The sequence below is a fragment of the Salvelinus namaycush genome, chromosome 8, assembly GCF_016432855.1.
Source record: "Salvelinus namaycush isolate Seneca chromosome 8, SaNama_1.0, whole genome shotgun sequence".
NCBI classification, from domain to species: domain Eukaryota; kingdom Metazoa; phylum Chordata; class Actinopteri; order Salmoniformes; family Salmonidae; genus Salvelinus; species Salvelinus namaycush.
This window is the reverse complement of record NC_052314.1, coordinates 53333921-53351595: the sequence shown is the minus strand read 5'-3', so window position 1 is coordinate 53351595 and position 17675 is coordinate 53333921. Positions and strand designations below refer to the sequence as shown.

At 42.4% G+C, this 17675-nt stretch overlaps 1 long non-coding RNA gene across 1 annotated transcript; it reads right to left on the bottom strand.

The window, feature by feature from the left end:
* Nucleotides 1–66: 66 nt before the first annotated feature.
* Nucleotides 67–8498, bottom strand: LOC120052827. Its single transcript, XR_005477414.1, has 3 exons — nucleotides 8021–8498; nucleotides 7788–7882; nucleotides 67–117 (listed from the first exon to the last, which is right to left on the bottom strand). It is a non-coding gene; the product is annotated as an uncharacterized LOC120052827 (long non-coding RNA).
* Nucleotides 8499–17675: the final 9177 nt, after the last annotated feature.

Genomic DNA, 17675 nt, shown 5'->3' with positions numbered 1-17675 from the left:
GTTCCATAGCCGCAGGCAGAACAGTTGAAATGGAGCAGCAGCACGACCAGGTGGACTCTGGACAGCCAGGAGTCATCAGGCCAGGAAGTCCTGGGGCATTGTCCTAGGGCTCAGGTCCTCCAGGAGGGAGAGAGGGAGAGAGAGAGAATTAGAGGGAGCATACTTAAATTCATACAGGACACCATATAAGACAGGAGAATTACACCAGACATAACAGACTGACCCTAGCCCCCCGGCATATAGACTATTGCATCATAGATACTGGAGGCTGAGATAAGGGGCTTCAGGGGACACTGTGGCCCCGTCCTACGATACCCCCGGACAGTGCCAACCAGACAGGGTATAACTCCACCCACTTTGCCAAAGCACAGCCCCCACACAACTAGAGGGATATCAACAGATCACCAACTTACTACCCTGAGACAAGGCTGAGTATAGCCCGTGAAGATCTCCTCCACCGCAAGAGCCCGAGGGGGTGCTCCAGAGCCTTGCCATTCACCTTCGCACCCCTGGGCCAGACTACACTCAATCATAGGACCTACTGAAGAGATGAGTCTTCAGTAGACTCAAAGATCGAGACCGAATCTGCGTCACTCACATAGATAGGCAGATCATTCCATAAAAAATTGAGCTCGATAGGAGAAAGCCCTGCCTCCAGCTGATTGCTTAGAGATTTTAGGGACAATAAGGAGGCTTGCATCTTGTGATCGTAGAGTACATGTAGGTATGTATGGCAAGACCAAATCGGAGAAATAGGTAGGAGCAAGTCCATGTAAGGCTTGTACAATTCATTTGGAAAGTATTCAGACCCCTTGACTTGTTCCACATTGTTAAGTTACAGACATTGTAAACTTCATTAAATAAAACATTTTCCTCATTAATCTACACACATTACCCCATAATGACATACAGTAGCAAAAACAGGTTTTTAGAAGTGTTTGCAAATGTATAAAAAATTATATATATATATACAGTGGGGTGAACAAGTTTTTGATGCACTGGCGATTTTGCAGGTTTTCCTACTTACAAAGCATGTAGAGGTCTGTAATTTTTATCATAAGTACACTTCAACTGTGAGAGACGGAATCTAAAAAAAATCCAGAAAATCACATTGTATGATTTTTCAGTAATTAATTTGCATTTTATTGCATGACATAAGTATTTGATCACCTACCAACCAGTAAGAATTCCGGCTAATTTTATTAGTCACTTGCGCCGAATACAACAGGTGTAGTAGACCTTACAGTGAAATGCTTACTTATGAGCCCCTAACCAACAGTGCAGTTTCAAAAAAAAATATGAATAAGATTAAAACCTGTCTAGGACACACGTTCCGCTAGCGGAACCCCGCCCACATTCCACTGAAAAGGCAGAGCGCGAAATAAAAAAAATATTTTTCAGAAATATTTAACTTTCACACATTAACTTCTTTGGGCTGCAAGCCCGATGTCGGGCACAATATGACAACAGCCAGGCCAAGTGCAGGGCGCGAAATTCAAAAAATATTTTAAAGAAATATTTAACTTTCACACATTAACAAGTCCAATACAGCAAATGAAAGATAAACATCTTGTGAATCCAGCCAACATGTCTGATTTTTTAAATGTTTTACAGCGAAAACACCACCTATATTTATGTTAGCTCACCACCAAATACAAAAAAGCACAGACATTTCTTTCACAGCACAGGTAGCTTGCACAAAACCGACCAAATAGAGATAGAATTAGTCACTAACCAAGAAACAACTTCATCAGATGACAGTCTTATAACATGTTATACAATAAATCTATGTTTTGTTCGAAAAATGTGCATATTTCAGGTATAAATCATAGTTTTACATTGCAGCTACAATCACAAATAGCACCGAAGCAGCTAGAACAATTACAGAGACCAACGTGAAATACCTAAATACTCATCATAAAACATTTATGAAAAATACATGGTGTACAGCAAATGAAAGACAAACATCTTGTGAATCCAGCCAATATTTCAGATTTTTTAAAGTGTTTTACAGCGAAAACACAATATAGCATTATATTAGCTTACTACAACAGCCAACCACACAACCGCATTCATTCAACTTAAAGTTATCGATAGCGAAAAAACCAGCAAAAGATTTATTCACTAACCTTCACGATCTTCATCAGATGACAGTCCTATAACATCATATTACACAATACATATATGGTTTGTTCGAAAATGTGCATATTTAGAGCTGAAATCCGTGGTTATACATTGTGAAAACGTAGCAACTTTTTTCCCAGAATGTCCGGATATATTTCTGACACTCACCTAATCTGACCAAATAACTTATCATAAACTTTACAAAAAAATACATGTTGGACAGCAAATGAAAGATACACTAGTTCTTAATGCAACCGCTGTGTTAGATTTTTCAAAATAACTTTAGTACGACATACTGCTTACGTTATAGCGAGACAGCGACCAAAATCAGGGCGGAAAATATTACTAAACATTTTCAACAGAAATACGAAATAACATCATAAATGGTTCCTACTTTTGTTGAGCTTCCATCAGAATCTTGTACAAGGTGTCCTTTGTCCAGAACAATCGTTGTTTGGTTTTAGAATGTCCTCTTATCCTGTCGAATTAGCAACCAAAGCTAGCCAAGTGGCGCGAAGCTGTCCATCGTCACCAAACGCAGAGAACGGAAAAAGCCAAAACTCCCGATAAACTTTCAATAATCTGATAAAACTATGTTGAAAAAACATACTTTACGATGATATTATCACATTTATCAAATAAAATCAAAGCCGGAGATATTAGCCGTCTATAACGAAAGCTTTTCAGAAGCCAATACTGATGTCCTTCCCGCGCCTTGCTGAACAAAGGAAATTGGGGTCATGTCATTCCAAGAGCTCTCATTTGATCTCAGATCAAGCTATACACCCCATTTCACCTCTCACTGCCTGTTGACATCTAGTGGAAGGCGTATGAAGTGCATGTATATCCATAGATTTCAAGCAAATTAATAGGCAGGCCCTGGAACAGAGCCTCGATTTCAGATTTTTCACTTCCTGACAGGAAGTTTGCTGCAAAATGAGTTCTGTTTTACTCACAGATATAATTCAAACGGTTTTAGAAACTTGAGTGTTTTCTATCCAATAGTAATAATAATATGCATATTGTACGAGCAAGAATTGAGTACGAGGCAGTTTAATTTGGGCACGATTTTTTACAAAGTGAAAACAGCGCCCCCATATCCCAAAAAGGTTTTAAGAGATAAATGTAACAAGTAATTAAAGAGCAGCAGTAAAAAATAACAATATAAATAGAGGGTTGCCGGTACAGAGTCAATGTGCGGGGGCACCGGTTAGTTGAGGTAGTATGTATTAAAGTGACTATGCATAGATGACAGCAGAGAGTGGCAATGGTATGGGAAGTGGGGGGGGGGGGGGGGGGGGAAATGCAAATAGTCTGGGTAGCCATTTGACAAGATGTTCAGGAGTCTTATGGCTTGGGGGTAGAAGCTGTTTAGAAGCCTCTTGGACCTAGACTTGGTGCTTCGGTGCCGTTTGCCGTGCGGTAGCAGAGAGAACAGTCTATGACTAGGGTGGCAGGAGTCTTTGACAATTTTTAGGGCCTTCCTCTGACACCGCCTGGTATAGAGGTCCTAGATGGCAGGAAGCTTGGCCCCAGTGATGTACTGGGCCGTTCGCACTACCCTCTGTAGTGCCTTGTGGTCGGAGGCCGAGCATTTTTCATCCCAGGCAGTGATGCAACCAGTCAGGATGCTCTCGATGGTGCAGCTGTAGAACCTTTTGAGAATCTGAGGACCAATGCCACATCTTTTCAGTCTCCTGAGGGAGAATAGGTTTTGTCGTGCCCACTTCACGACTGTCTTGGTGTGCTTGGACCATGTTAGTTTGTTGGTGATATGGACACCAAAGGAAATTGAAGCTCTCAACCTGCTCCACTGCAGCGCCGTCGATGAGAATGGGGGCGTGCTCGGTCCTCTTTTTCCTGTAGTCCACAATCATCTCCTTTGTATTGATCACGTTGAGGGAGAGGTTGTTGTCCTATAGGCCTACTGCAGCTCTGACCAGGTCTCTGACCTCCTCCCTGTAGGCCGTCTCGTTGTTGTCGGTGATCAGGCCTACCACTGTTGTGTCATCGGCAAATGTAATGATGGTGTTGGAGTCGTGCCTGGCCGTGCAGTCATGAGTGAACAGGGAATATAGGAGGGGGCTGAGCATGCACCCCTAATGGGCCCCTGTGTTGAGGATCAGCGTGGCGGATGTGTTGTTACCTACCCTTACCACCAGGGGGCAGCCCGACAGGAGTGCAATAGAGAATACGTCATCTGTGTATCTGTTGGGGCGGTACGCAAATTGGAGAGGGTCTAGGGTTTCTGGGATGATGGTGTTGATGTGAGCATGACCAGCCTTTCAAAGCATTTCATGGCGACAGACGTGAGTGCTACCGGTCGCTAGTCATTTAAGCAGGTTACCTAAGTGTTCTTGGGCACAGGTACTATGGTGGTCTGCTTAAAACATGTTGGTATTACAGACTCGGACAGGGAGAGGTTGAAAATGTCAGTGAAGACAATTGCTAGTTGGTCAGCGCATGCTCGCAGTACATATCCTGGTAATCCGTCTGGCCCTGCGGCCTTGTGAATATTGACCTTTCTAAAGGTCTTACTCACATTGGCCGCGGAGAGCGTGATCACACAGTCTTCCAGTACAGCTGGTGCTCTCATGCATGTTTCAGTGTTATTTGCTTCGAAGCGAGCATAGAAGTAGTTTAGCTCGTCTGGTAGGCTTGTGTCACTGGGCAGCTCTCAGCTGTGCTTCCCTTGTAGGCTGCAATGGTTTGCAAGCCCTGCCACATCCGACGAGCGTCAGAGCCGGTGTAGTACGACTCGATCTTAGTCCTGTATTGATGCTTTGCCTGTTTAATGGTTCGTCGGAGGGCATAGCGGGATTTCTTATAAGCTTCCGGGTTAGAGTCCCGCTCCTTGAAAGCGGCAGCTCTAGCCTTTAGCTCAGTGCGGATGCTTTTTGTAATCCATGGTTTCTGGTTGGGGTATGTACATACGGTCACTGTGGGGACGACGTAATCGATGCATTTATTGATGAAGCCAATGACTGATGTGGTGTACTCCTCAATGCCATTGTAGGAATCCCTGAACATATTCTAGTCTGTGCTAGCAAAACAGTCCTGTAGCTTAGCATCTGCTTCATCTGACCACTTTTTTATTGATCTATTCACTGGTGCTTCCTGCTTTAAATTTTGCTTGTAAGCAGGAATCAGGAGGATGGAATTATGGTCAGATTTGCAAAACGGAGGGCGAGGGAGAGCTTTGTATGCATCTCTGTGTGTGGAGTATAGGTGGTCCAGAGTTCTTTTCCCTCTGGTTGCACATTTAACATGCTGATAGAAATGTGGTAAAACTGATTTAAGTTTCCCTGCATTAAAATCCCCGGCTACTAGGAGCGCCGCCTCTGGGTGAGTGTTTTCTTGTTTGTTTACGGCGGAATATACTGTAGCTCATTCAACGCTAACTCAGTGCCAACCTCTGGCTGAGGAGGTAGGTAGTGTGGTCTACAGCTTATCATGAGATACTCTACCTCAGGCGAGCAATAGCTCGAGACTTCCTTAGATATAGTGTACCAGCTGTTATTTACAAAAATATATAGTCCGTCGCCTCTTGTCTTACCAGACGCTGCTGTTCTATCCTGCCGGTACATCGTATATGTTGATATTGTCGTCGTTCAGCCACAACTCCCTGAATCATAAGATGTTACAGTTTTTAATGTCCCGTTGGTAGTTTAATCTTCCCCATAACTCGTCAATTTTATTGTCCAAAGATTGCATGTTTGCTAGCAGAATTGAGGGAAGTATTCGATCGCCTCCTACTTCTCAGAAGGCAGCCCGCTCTCCAGCCTTTCTTTCTCCGCCTCCTCTTCACGCAAATCACGGGGGTCAGGGCCTGTTCCCGAGGGAGCCGTATATCCTCCACATCGGGCTCATCAGAGTCGTGAAAGAAGAAAAAGGATTCTGCTAGTCCGTGCTGAGTAATCGCAGTACTGATGTCTAGAAGTTATTTTCGGTCATAAGAGAGGGTAGCGGCAACATTATGTACAAAATGAGTAAAAAAATTCATTACAAACAATGCAGATAAACGACCAAAAAAACACAATCGGTTGGGGGCATGTAAAACGTCTGCCTTCTGCTCCGGCTCCTTCTTACAAGAAGCCACTCCTCAGTAAAAGGCACATGACAGCCCGCTTGGAGTTTGCCAAAGGCACGTAAACGACTCTCAGACCATGAGAAACAACATTCTCTGGTCTGATGAAACCAAGATTGAACTCTTTGGCCTAAATGCCAGAGTCACGTCGGGAGGAAAAGCATGGTGGTGGCAGCATCATGCTGTGGGGATGTTTTTCAGCAGCAGGGACTGTGAGACTAGTCAGGATCAAGGGAAAGATGAACAGAGTAAAGAACAGAGAGATCCTTGATGAAAACCTGCTCCAGGGTGCTCAGGACCTCAGACTGGGGCGAAGGTTCACCTTCCAACAGAACAACGACCCTAACAACCCTAAGCACACAGACAATGCAGGAGTGGCTTTGGGACAAGTCTCTGAATGTCCTTGAGTGGCCCAGCCAGAGCCCAGACTTGAACCCGATTGAACATCTCTGGAGAGACCTGAAAATAACTGTGCAGCGACGCTCCTAATACAACCTGACAGAGCTTGACAGGATCTGCAGAGAACATTGGGAGAAGCTTCCCAAATACAGGCATGCCAAGCTTGTAGCATCATACCCAAGAAGACTCAGGGCTGTAATCGCTGCCAAAGGTGCTATTACAAAGTACTGAGTAAAGGGTCTGAATACTGAATACTTTTGTAAATGTGATATTTCCGTTTTTTACCTGTTTTTAGTTTCTCATTATGGGGTATTGTGTATGGAGTTATGACCAATGTTCCCTCTATGCTGTGCAAAGAACAAATATCAGCACGCGCAGAGAAGCACAAGATTGAGCTTCACTCAACTTTCTAGAGTTTTCTCCTTTAGTTAACACTATCAATGTCAAAAAGCATTTTATGTCACAATCTAAGAACACCTCAAGTGTTCTAAGAATTGTGTCCAAACCTTTGACTGGTACTGTATTTGTAGAAATATACACAATAGTTAAACATATAGAAGTAATGCCTGGCTTCTCAGTAGACGCTGTTATATCTGAAATGCAATGACGCTAATTGTAATATAGGTAGGTCATGGAATATTACTTTGTTAAAATGTATTGCATTATATCAGGTATGTTTTCAATGTCATCATCAAACATAATAATATAAAGGGGTATATCTTAACTTTCACTGAGGTTGAATTTTCTTAAATTGACATCTATGCATGACTAGGTGAAATGTTGACTTAAGTGGAAGTTAAGATTTGCCCCTAAACTATTAGACAATGCTTAATTACATCTGCATTTGCATTTTTCTTTGATGTTGAGAATCTGATAAACCCTGCAGGAGGAAGAAAAGTAGATATTGTAAATATAAAACCAAATAACAGATTGTAAATTATATGGAGTGCTCAAATAATGCAGTAGCACTTGAAACATTTTAAAGCAACAATTTGGTGAATGATAGGCATACACTTTAACCACGGACTAAAATCCCTATAAACACAACGTAAATATGTATATATGTTTGTGGAGAAGAATAGTTTAGCTCAGCCTATTATATCAGTATATTAGTACTATTAATAGACCATCAATAGACTGTTCATATTTAAATGAACGTGTTATCTTGTTGACATACCTGTTTTTTGTTCCAGATGAAAAGTCCAATGACAGTAAAGATGACTAGCAGTAAAATAATCAGAGTCGTGATGAAGGCTCCAAGACTCCAATGTCCTGTACAAAGGATTTATAAAACCACTTAAAATTTGACAAAATCTGTATTTAAAATCCAAAGTGAATCTTATTTCTCACGTTTATGTTGTCATCTTTGGTAGATATAGTAACTCAAAACAACATATTAGAGGACTTCACCTGTCCACCTGTACCCGAAAAGCCAGGTTGGACCTAATTGTCATGGGTCTCGGGTATTTGTAATTATAACCGATTTGCCCGTAAGGACCCGTACACACCCGAACGCGACTGGTGTTGTGGAGAGAAAGTGAAAATTGTACAATTGATGCTGCTGCTCTTGCTTTTCACGAAAGTGGTGCGTGAAGCTCGCTGTTGTTGTCGGCTAATCACAAGTCATCAAAGCATCGCTATAGTAAAAGAGCCAAGTTAGGAGATACAGGTAATTACAAAAAAAAAGGAAACACCGACATAAAGTGTCTTAATAGGAATAACGGCAAATTCCGAAAATGTTTCTAAGCTCGTAAACCCCTCGAACTTGTTGTTGGACTGTCTGCAAAAGTGCGGACCTCTCTCACTTAGGGAGAGCAAGGTGGAGCTAGAGCGAACGCTATGTCACAGGGTTATACAGTCCCCCACTCACTGAAGCGCTATATAGAACTTTATGGAATGACACAAATCTACCAAAAAAATAAACGTTCTGTCACAGTGATAATTCTACATTCGGGAAGTCAAATCAATTGTGAGATATGGCATATACATTTTATGTGATAAATGTGGGTCTCGGGTTCACAATTTGATATTTTCTGAGATCTTACATGGTCATAACATGGAGATTTTTTTATTTTTAATTTAACCAGGTAGGCTAGTTGAGAACAAGTTCTCATTTGCAACTGCGACCTGGCAAATGATGGGCATAGATGGGCATACCATGGATCATTTTGCTATTTTGATTTGAACACTAAGACCCCCTGGATTTGGCATTTACTACTATAGCCCATATGCATTTGACATTTTAGAAATTTAGCAGACACTCTAATCCAGAACGATTTACAGGAGCAATTAGGTTTAAGTGCCTTTCTCAAGGGCATATCGTCAGATTTTTCAACTTGTCAGCTCGGGGATTCGAACCAGCGATGTTTCGGTAACTGGCTCAACGCTCTTACAAGCTAGGCTACCTGCTTCCATATAAATGCATTGAATAACACATTAATAAATGGCAAAACAGACAGTCAAAAACATTTATCATAAGGTTTTGAAGTGTCTGTACTATACCTAGGAGATATAAGAAAGCAGCATTGTTGAATACTCGTTTCTGCTCAGCTAGAAGGGCATTCTACAATTGACAATGCTTAGCTCTATTCCGTTTCTTTTTATCCCCAAAAATGACAAGCATACCCTTAACTTGACGCATCTACCACCATGCTTGAAAATATGAAGAGTGGTACTCAGTGTTGTGTTGGATTTGCTCAAAACTCTTTGCATTCAGGACAAAGATTTCATTTCTTTACCACATTTTTTGAAGTATTACATTAGTACCTTATTGCAAACAAGATACATGTGTCATGACGTTGCCCTCTTTGGGTACAGCGAGCACTACTCCCCCCCCTTTCCCTCTGCACCAGCCCTTGTCTATGCACCATCCCCCATCCCCCCTGTCTCCTACACCCAGGCTGCTGTGGTCAGAGAGGTCATAATTACTGGAGGAGATTATCTCCTCATGGCCACAGTAGAGAGAGAGTGAGTTTCATAGAGAGAACAAAGGAATTTCTTCCACCTCACAGAACTGAGGAACCGAACGACATTTATGTTCTGGGGGAGATATAAAAGATCGGTGAAGAATCTAGCTACGAACTGGTCCGTTTGGTACAATTTTGTGAAACTCATGGGAGACAATACGGCCACTTTACCATAACACTGTTTATACAATAGCCTCAGATAAGAGGCTTACATCTAATTGTTGTATAAAATGAATGAGTGAGGATGGAACTGTTTGTGAAATCGTGTAATGTGATTTTGGACTGTTTAATGAAGGAAACTCCAATTCCCTTTGGAGTTTACCTAGTCAGAGGATCGCCCATGAGCACAGTTATGGTCTGGCGTCCTGGGACAGGACCTTTTCTGCTCTTCCGAATAAAACCCCCACCCGGGTTTTCTATCACTAGACCAGCTTACCTCGATAACGAGAGGGCCAAGGTTTGAGTAGATGGCTGAATCTTTTAACCATATCATGTGGTTAAACTCTTAGACTATCGATACCGACAGAATAAGAACAAGTCTTTGATATTGCTGTCTCTGCCTGGCCGGTTCCCCTCCACTGGGATTCTCTACCTCTAACCCTATTACAGGGGCTGAGTCACTGGCTTACTGGTGCTCTTTCATGCCGTCCCTAGGAGGGGTGCGTCACTTGAGTGGGTTGAGTTACTGACGTGATCTTCCTGTCTGGGTTGGCGCCCCCCCCTTGGTTTGTGCTGTGGTGGAGATCTTTGTGGGCTATACTCGGCCTTGTCTCAGGATTGTAAGTTGGTGGTTGAAAATATCCCTCTAGTGGTGCGGGGGCTGTGCTTTGGCAAAGTGGGTGGGGTTATATCCTTCCTGTTTGGCCCTGTCCGGGGGTATCATCGGATAGGGCCACAGTGTCTCCTGACCCCTCCTGTCTCAGCCTCCAGTATTTATGCTGCAGTAGTTTATGTGTCGGGGGGCTAGGGCCAGTTGGTTATATCTGGAGTACTTCTCCTGTCTTATCCAGTGTCCTGTGTGAATTTAAGTATGCTCTCTCTAATTCTCTCCTTCTCTCTTTCTTTCTCTCTCTCGGAGGACCTGAGCCCTAGGACCATACGTCAGGACTACTGGGCATGATGACTCCTTGCTGTCCCCAGTCCACCTGGCCTTGCTGCTGTTCCAGTTTCAACTGTTCTGCCTGCAGTTATGGAACCCCTACCTGTCCCAGACCTGCTGTTTTCAACTCTTAATGATCGGCTATGAAAAGCCAACTGACATTTATTCCTGATTATTATTTGACAATGCTTGTCATTTATGAAAATGTTGAACATCTTGGCTCTCTCTAATTCTCTTCTTCTCTCTTTCTTTCTCTCTCTCTGAGGAACTGAGCCCTAGGACCATACGTCAGGACTACCGGGCATGAAGACTCCTTGCTGTCCCCAGTCCACCTGGCCTTGCTGCTGTCCCAGTTTCAACTGTTCTGCCTGCGGTTATGGAACCCCTACCTGTCCCAGACCTGCTGTTTTCAACTCTTATTTATCGGCTATGAAAAGCCAACTGACATTTATTCCTGATTATTATTTGACCATGCTCGTCATTTATGAACATTTTGAACATCTTGGCCATGTTCTGTTATAATCTCCACCCGGCACAGCCAGAAGAGGACTGGCCACCCCTCATAGCCTGGTTCCTCTCTAGGTTTCTTCCTAGGTTTTGGCCTTTCTAGGGAGTTTTTCCTAGCCACCGTGCTTCTACACCTGCATTGCTTGCTGTTTGGGGTTTTAGGCTGGGTTTCTGTACAGCACTTCGAGATATCAGCTGATGTACGAAGGGCTATATAAAATAAACTTGATTGATTGATTGATATTAATTACTTGTCTGCAGCTAGGAATTCGGTATCATTGAACGCGATGACCGACAACCGCCGAAACATCTATCCTATAACGACATGAATGAATGTCACTCTGAACTATCCGTTCTAACCACGACAGAGAGAGAGGGCGGACAAACTCTCCAACAGAAACAAACTTTTCAACAGAGATCCCGACGACACACTGAGCGTAAATATATACATTGATTGCAATTGTTCGCGAATGAGTGAGGGTTCATGTACAAAGAATTAGCATTTACATTTTTAAAGTTATCAACTCTGTAGTGACTTCTCAGCTGACCCCCACTCCCCTCTCGTCTAACAAGCCACCATGCCGGTTTAGCCCACTAGGGCACATCCGCTATCATTTCTTTGTAACCATCTACTTTGTGTGTTTGTGTTATGCATTTCTGTGAATTACTTAGTTAATAAATAAATGATTTTAAGACAATTGATGTATGGATGACTCATAGTGAAGACTGGGTTTGTGCAGATAACCAACATTTTACGACGTTTGGAATGAGACTAACGTGAGGTAAATAATCATTCATTAATTCGAAGACTAATTGAGCAGATATTAAAATATCTGAAAGTTATATTAGGAAAATTATAACTTTGTAATCTGAATATTTTCCTTGGTGCCCCGACTTCCTAGTTAATTACAGTTACATGATTAATCAGTTTAATCGCGTAATAATAATTACAGAGAGTAATTTGATAAATAAGTCTTCAGTTTTAATGATGCCAAAGACACAACGCATGTTTTAAAATATGTGTATTATGTACAGGCTTCCTTTTCACCCTGTCATTTGTGTTATTTATTATTCTGGATCATCTACAATGTTGTTGATCCATCCTCAGTTATCTCCTACCACAGCAATTAAACACTGTAAAGAAAAAATTAAATCACCATCGGCCTCATGGTGAAATCCCTGAGCGGTTTCCTTCCTCTCCGTCAACTGAGTTAGGAAGAATGCCTGTATCTTTGTAGTGACTGGGTGTATTGATACACCATCCAAAGTGTAATTAATAATTGCACAATGCTCAAAGGGATATTCAATGTCTGCCAATAGGTGCCCTTTGCATTCCATTGGAAAACCTCCATGTTCTTTGTGCTCTAATCTGTGCTTGAAATTCACTGCTCGACTAAGGGACCATACATATAGCTGTATGTGTTGGGTACAGAGATGGTGTAGTGATTTAAAAAGCAATTTAAACACTATTCTGGCACACAGAGTGAGTCCATGCAACTTACTATGAGACTAATTTAGCACACTTTTACTCCTGAACATATTTAGGATTGCCATAACAAAAGGTTTGAATAGTTAATGACTCAAGACATTTGAGCTTTTAATTTTTCATTAATTTGTAAACATTTCTAAAAACATAATTCCACTTTGACATTATGGGTTATTGTGTATAGATCAGTGACACAACATCTAATTTAAAACCATTTAAAATTCAGGCTATAATACAACAAAATGTGCCAAAAGTCATTGGGTGTGAATACTTTCTGATGGCACTGTAGCTACCCATTCCACATTGTCTACACAAGCATAGTGCAGTCTTCAGTCCCTTACCCTTTACTGTGAGGAAGACACTGGCCTTTTCATACCACTGTGTGCAGCTGACACAGCACACATACTATACCCGGGGTCCACAGGGCCCTCCTGGATCATGTCATCTTTATAAACTCAGCAAAAAAAGAAACCTCCCTTTTTCAGGACGCTGTCTTTCAAAGATAATTCGTAAAAATCCAAATAACTTTATAAATTGTTTAAAAACTGTTTCCCATGCCTGTTCAATGAACCATAAACAATTAATGAACATGCACCTGTGGAACGGTCATTAAGACACTAACAGCTTACAGGCGGCAGGCAATTAAGGTCACAGTTATGAAAACTTAAAGAGGCCTTTCTACTGATTCTGGAAAACACCAAGAGAAAGAATCCCAGGGTCCCTGCTCATCTGCGTGAACTTAGGCATGCTTCAAGGAGGCATGAGGACTGCAGATGTGGCCAGGGCAATAAATTGCAATGTCCGTACTGTGAGACGCATAAGACAGCGCTACAGGGAGACGGGACGGACCGCTGATCGTCCTCGTAGTGGCAGACCACGTGTAACAACACCTGCACAGGATCGGTACATCCGAACATCACACCTGCGGGACAGGTACAGGATGGCAACAACATCTGCGCGAGTTACACCAGGAACGCACAATCCCGCCATCAGTGCTCAGACTGTACGCAATAGGCTGATAGAGGCTGGACTGAGGGTTTGTAGGCCTGTTGTAAGGCAGTTCATCACCAGACATCACTGGCAACAACGTCGCCTATGGGCACAAACCCACTGTCGCTTTACCAGACAGGACTGGCAAAAAGTGCTCTTCACTGACGAGTCGCAGTTTTGTCTCACCAGGGGTGATGGTCATTGGAGGGTCCGTCATGGTCTGGGGCGGTGAGTCACAGCATCATCGGACTGAGCTTGTTGTTGTTGCAGGCAATCTCAACACTGTGCGTTACAGGGTAGGCATCCTCCTCCCTCATGTGGTACCCTTCCTGCAGGCTCATCCTGACATGACACTCCAGCATGACAATGCCACCAGCTATACTGCTCATTCTGTGCGTGATTTCCTGCAAGACAGTATGTCAGTGTTCTGCCATGGCCAACGAAGAGCCCGGATCTCAGTCACACAAGATACTGAGTGTTACTTTTGATTTTGACCCCCCCCCCCCTTTGTTCAGGAACTCATTATTCAATTTCTGTTAGTCACATGTCTGTGGAACTTGTTCAGTCCATGTCTCAGTTGTTGAATCTTGTTATGTTCATACAAATATTTACACATGTTAAGTTTGCTGAAAATAAACGCAGATAACAGTGAGGACGTTTCTTTTTTTGCTGGGTTTACAACAAGGCAGGTCAGCTGAAGTCACCGGACCAGTACCAGTGCACCTCCAATCTCTCAGCATTAAAGAGAGGATAGAGATAGAGGACTTCTACCGGGTCAAGACCGGAACATGAGGGAACCACAAGGTGAAGACCGCTGGGGTAGGAGGGAGATGTAGTGCTTGTAAGAGGAAGTGCAAATACATTTAATAGGGCATTATAACACATTGCTCCACAAGGCTTTATAAAGCCTGATCTGAATCCTCTATGACTATGGTTATAGATGTTGATGAGCAGTTATTACTACCTGTGTGGTGCATTGTAATTCATTATGTATTGCTCATAAGGCATACATATGCTTATGGATTATGAAGAGGATAAGTGTTACTAAACAATATGTATATGGAAGAAATAGGAGCTTTTGAAACTAGCAAACAGTTGATATGCTCACCAGGACTTTGAGCTGCCATGAGGACTGTGAGAGCTGCCAGTATCAAACTCAGCGACACTCCTGTCAAAAAGATCAGAACATCACTGTGATAACAATATCATCATAATTGCAGGTATTAGAAGAAGTTTCATCTATTGCGCCATTAAACACAGGGAGCATTTTTCAGAATGTTGCACATCCCTTAATGTGACCCTGGTCGTTTGATTCAATTCCACGTTGTGTCTCAAAGCTCAAACCATTAGGTCATACAACCAATGTGTAATCCACTCCAAAGTCCATGTAAACAGTGAAAATCTGACCCTGTGATAGTTGTATTATTCAGTGGGACAATTACACAAATGTTAATGACAAAGACAGAACATAATGACTTTCCAAGAGGTGTTGAGTGTTCCTCAGTGGTCAAGTCTCAGTCCTGATTTAAATTTGCTTAAAATCTGTTTAAATATTGCTGTCCATCAATGACTCCCAACCAAATTTACAGAGCTCTAGCAATTTTGAGAAAAACAATGGATATATGTTGCCCTAACAGTTGTGCGAAGTAGAATTTTATTCTAAATGATTCACAGCTGTGATGGCTATCAAAGGTGCTTCCACCAAGTATGTATGAAGACATGTACAATCAACACATGTGTAATGAATACTCAGGGATAAAAAAGTGTAGATTCACATGCAGAGCGCAGCAGGTGTTGATTTCACCTTTGCAGAAGCAGGAAACGTGGTCACAGGCAGGCAATGCTCATACACAGGTAGGCAAACAGGCAGATGAATCAAAACTAGGACTGAAGGCTATAACTGGTTCTCACAAACAAGCTAGGAAAAGGCTTAGTGGAGTCAAAACGAACAATACCTCACAAAGGCACAAACAGAATGAACTGAACTAAATAAGGAGCTGATGAGACCAGGTGAGTAACTAACACAGGTGAAATCAATGAAAACAAATTAAAGACAGGGCTACGTTCAAGAACACAATGAAAGAGGGCTACGTTCAAGAACACAACGAAACAGGTTGATTGACACAACGAACACAAGGTTGACTAAGAAAATAAATACAGAGCATTACAACATGTTATTGGTTTGAGTTTTTTTATTCATTTAGAAATGTTTATATGATTTTCTTTCACTTTTAAAATGTGGAGTAGGTTGTATATTTATTTCCTTTTTAGATTAAATTTTAAGACAGCAGAATGTGAATACTTTCACTAGGCATTGTATGTATCCTCCATTGAAAATATTTATCTGTCAGAGTGTGCGCAACTCGTCGAAGGAAGTCAGGTGCAGGAGAGCAGAGATGAGTGAACAGGCACACTTTATTCAGGCAGAGGAAAACAGCCGGACGCAACTGCGTCGCAACACTCTGGCCCAAGGAAAAAAGCGATAGCGCACAAATAGGTACAAATAACAAAACCACGTGTTACAACAATACACGGCGCAAAACCAGCCTGTAGCGTCACACACGTAACGAACGAACAATACCACACACAGACATGGGGGGAACAGAGGATAATAAACACGTAGAGTAAAGAGGGGATGTAAACCAGGTGTGCGGGAAAACAAGACAAAACAAATGGAAAATGGAAGGTGGAGCGGCGATGGCTAGAAGACCGGTGACGTCGACCGCCGAACGCCGCCCGAACAAAGAGAGGGACCGATACCCCATAATGACAAAGTGAAAACAAGTTTAGACATTTTTGCACATTTATTACAAATAAAAAACTGAAATTATTTATATAAGTATTCAGACCTGTTGTTATATGACTCGAAATTGAGCTCAGGTGCATCCTGTTTACATTGATCATCCTTGAGATGTTTATTCAACTTGATTTGAGTCCACCTGTGGTAAATGCAATTGATTGGACATGATTTGGAAAAGCACACACCTGTCTATATTCGGTCCCACAGTTGACAGTGCATGTCAGAGCAAAAACCAAGCCATGAGGTCGAAGGAATTGTCGATAGAGCTCAGAAACAGGATTGTGTAGAGGCACAGATCTGGGGAAGAGTACAAAACTTTTTCTGCAGCATTGAAGGTCCCCAAAAACACAGTGGCCTCCATCATTCTTAAATGGAAGAAGTTTGGAACCACCAAGACTCTTCCTAGAGCTGGCCGCCCTGCCAAACTGAGCATTCAGGGTGGTGACCAAGAGCCTGATTGTCACTCTGACAGCGCTTCAGAGTTTCTCTGTGGAGAAGGGAGAACCTTCCAGAAAGACCACCATCTCTGCAGCATTCCACCAATCAGGCCTTTATGGTAGAGTGGCCAGACGGAAGACACCCCTCAGTAAAAAGCGCATGACAGCCCGCTTGGAGTTTGCCAAAAGGCACCAAAAGAACTCTGACCATGAGAATCAAGCATTCTTGGCAGAATTCCTCTGTTCAGTGTCTGTAATCTTTTGCCCATCTTAATATTTTATTTTTATTGGCCTGTCTGAGATATTGTTTTTTCCGTTGCAACTCTGCCTCGAAGGCCAGCATCCAGGAGTCGCCTCTTCACTGTTGACAGTGAGACTGGTGTTTTGCGGGTACTATTTAATGAAGCTGCTAGTTGAGGACTTGTGAGGCGTCTGTTTCTCAAACTATACAGTCTAATGTACATGTCCTCTTGCTCAGTTGTGCACCAGGGCCTCCCACTCCTCTTTCTATTCTAGTTAGATCCAGTTTCCGCTGTTCTGTGAAGGGAGTAGTACACAGAGTTGTACGAGATTTTCAGTATCTTGGCAATTTATCGCATGAAATAACCTTCATTTCTCAGAACAAGAATAGACTGATGAGTTTCAGAAGAAAGTGCTTTTTTTTCTCTGGCCATTTTGAGTCTGTAATCAAACCTACAAATGCTGATGCTCCAGATACGGAACTAGTCTAAAGATGGCCAGTTTTTTTTTTTTACAGTTTTCAGCTGTGCTAACATAATT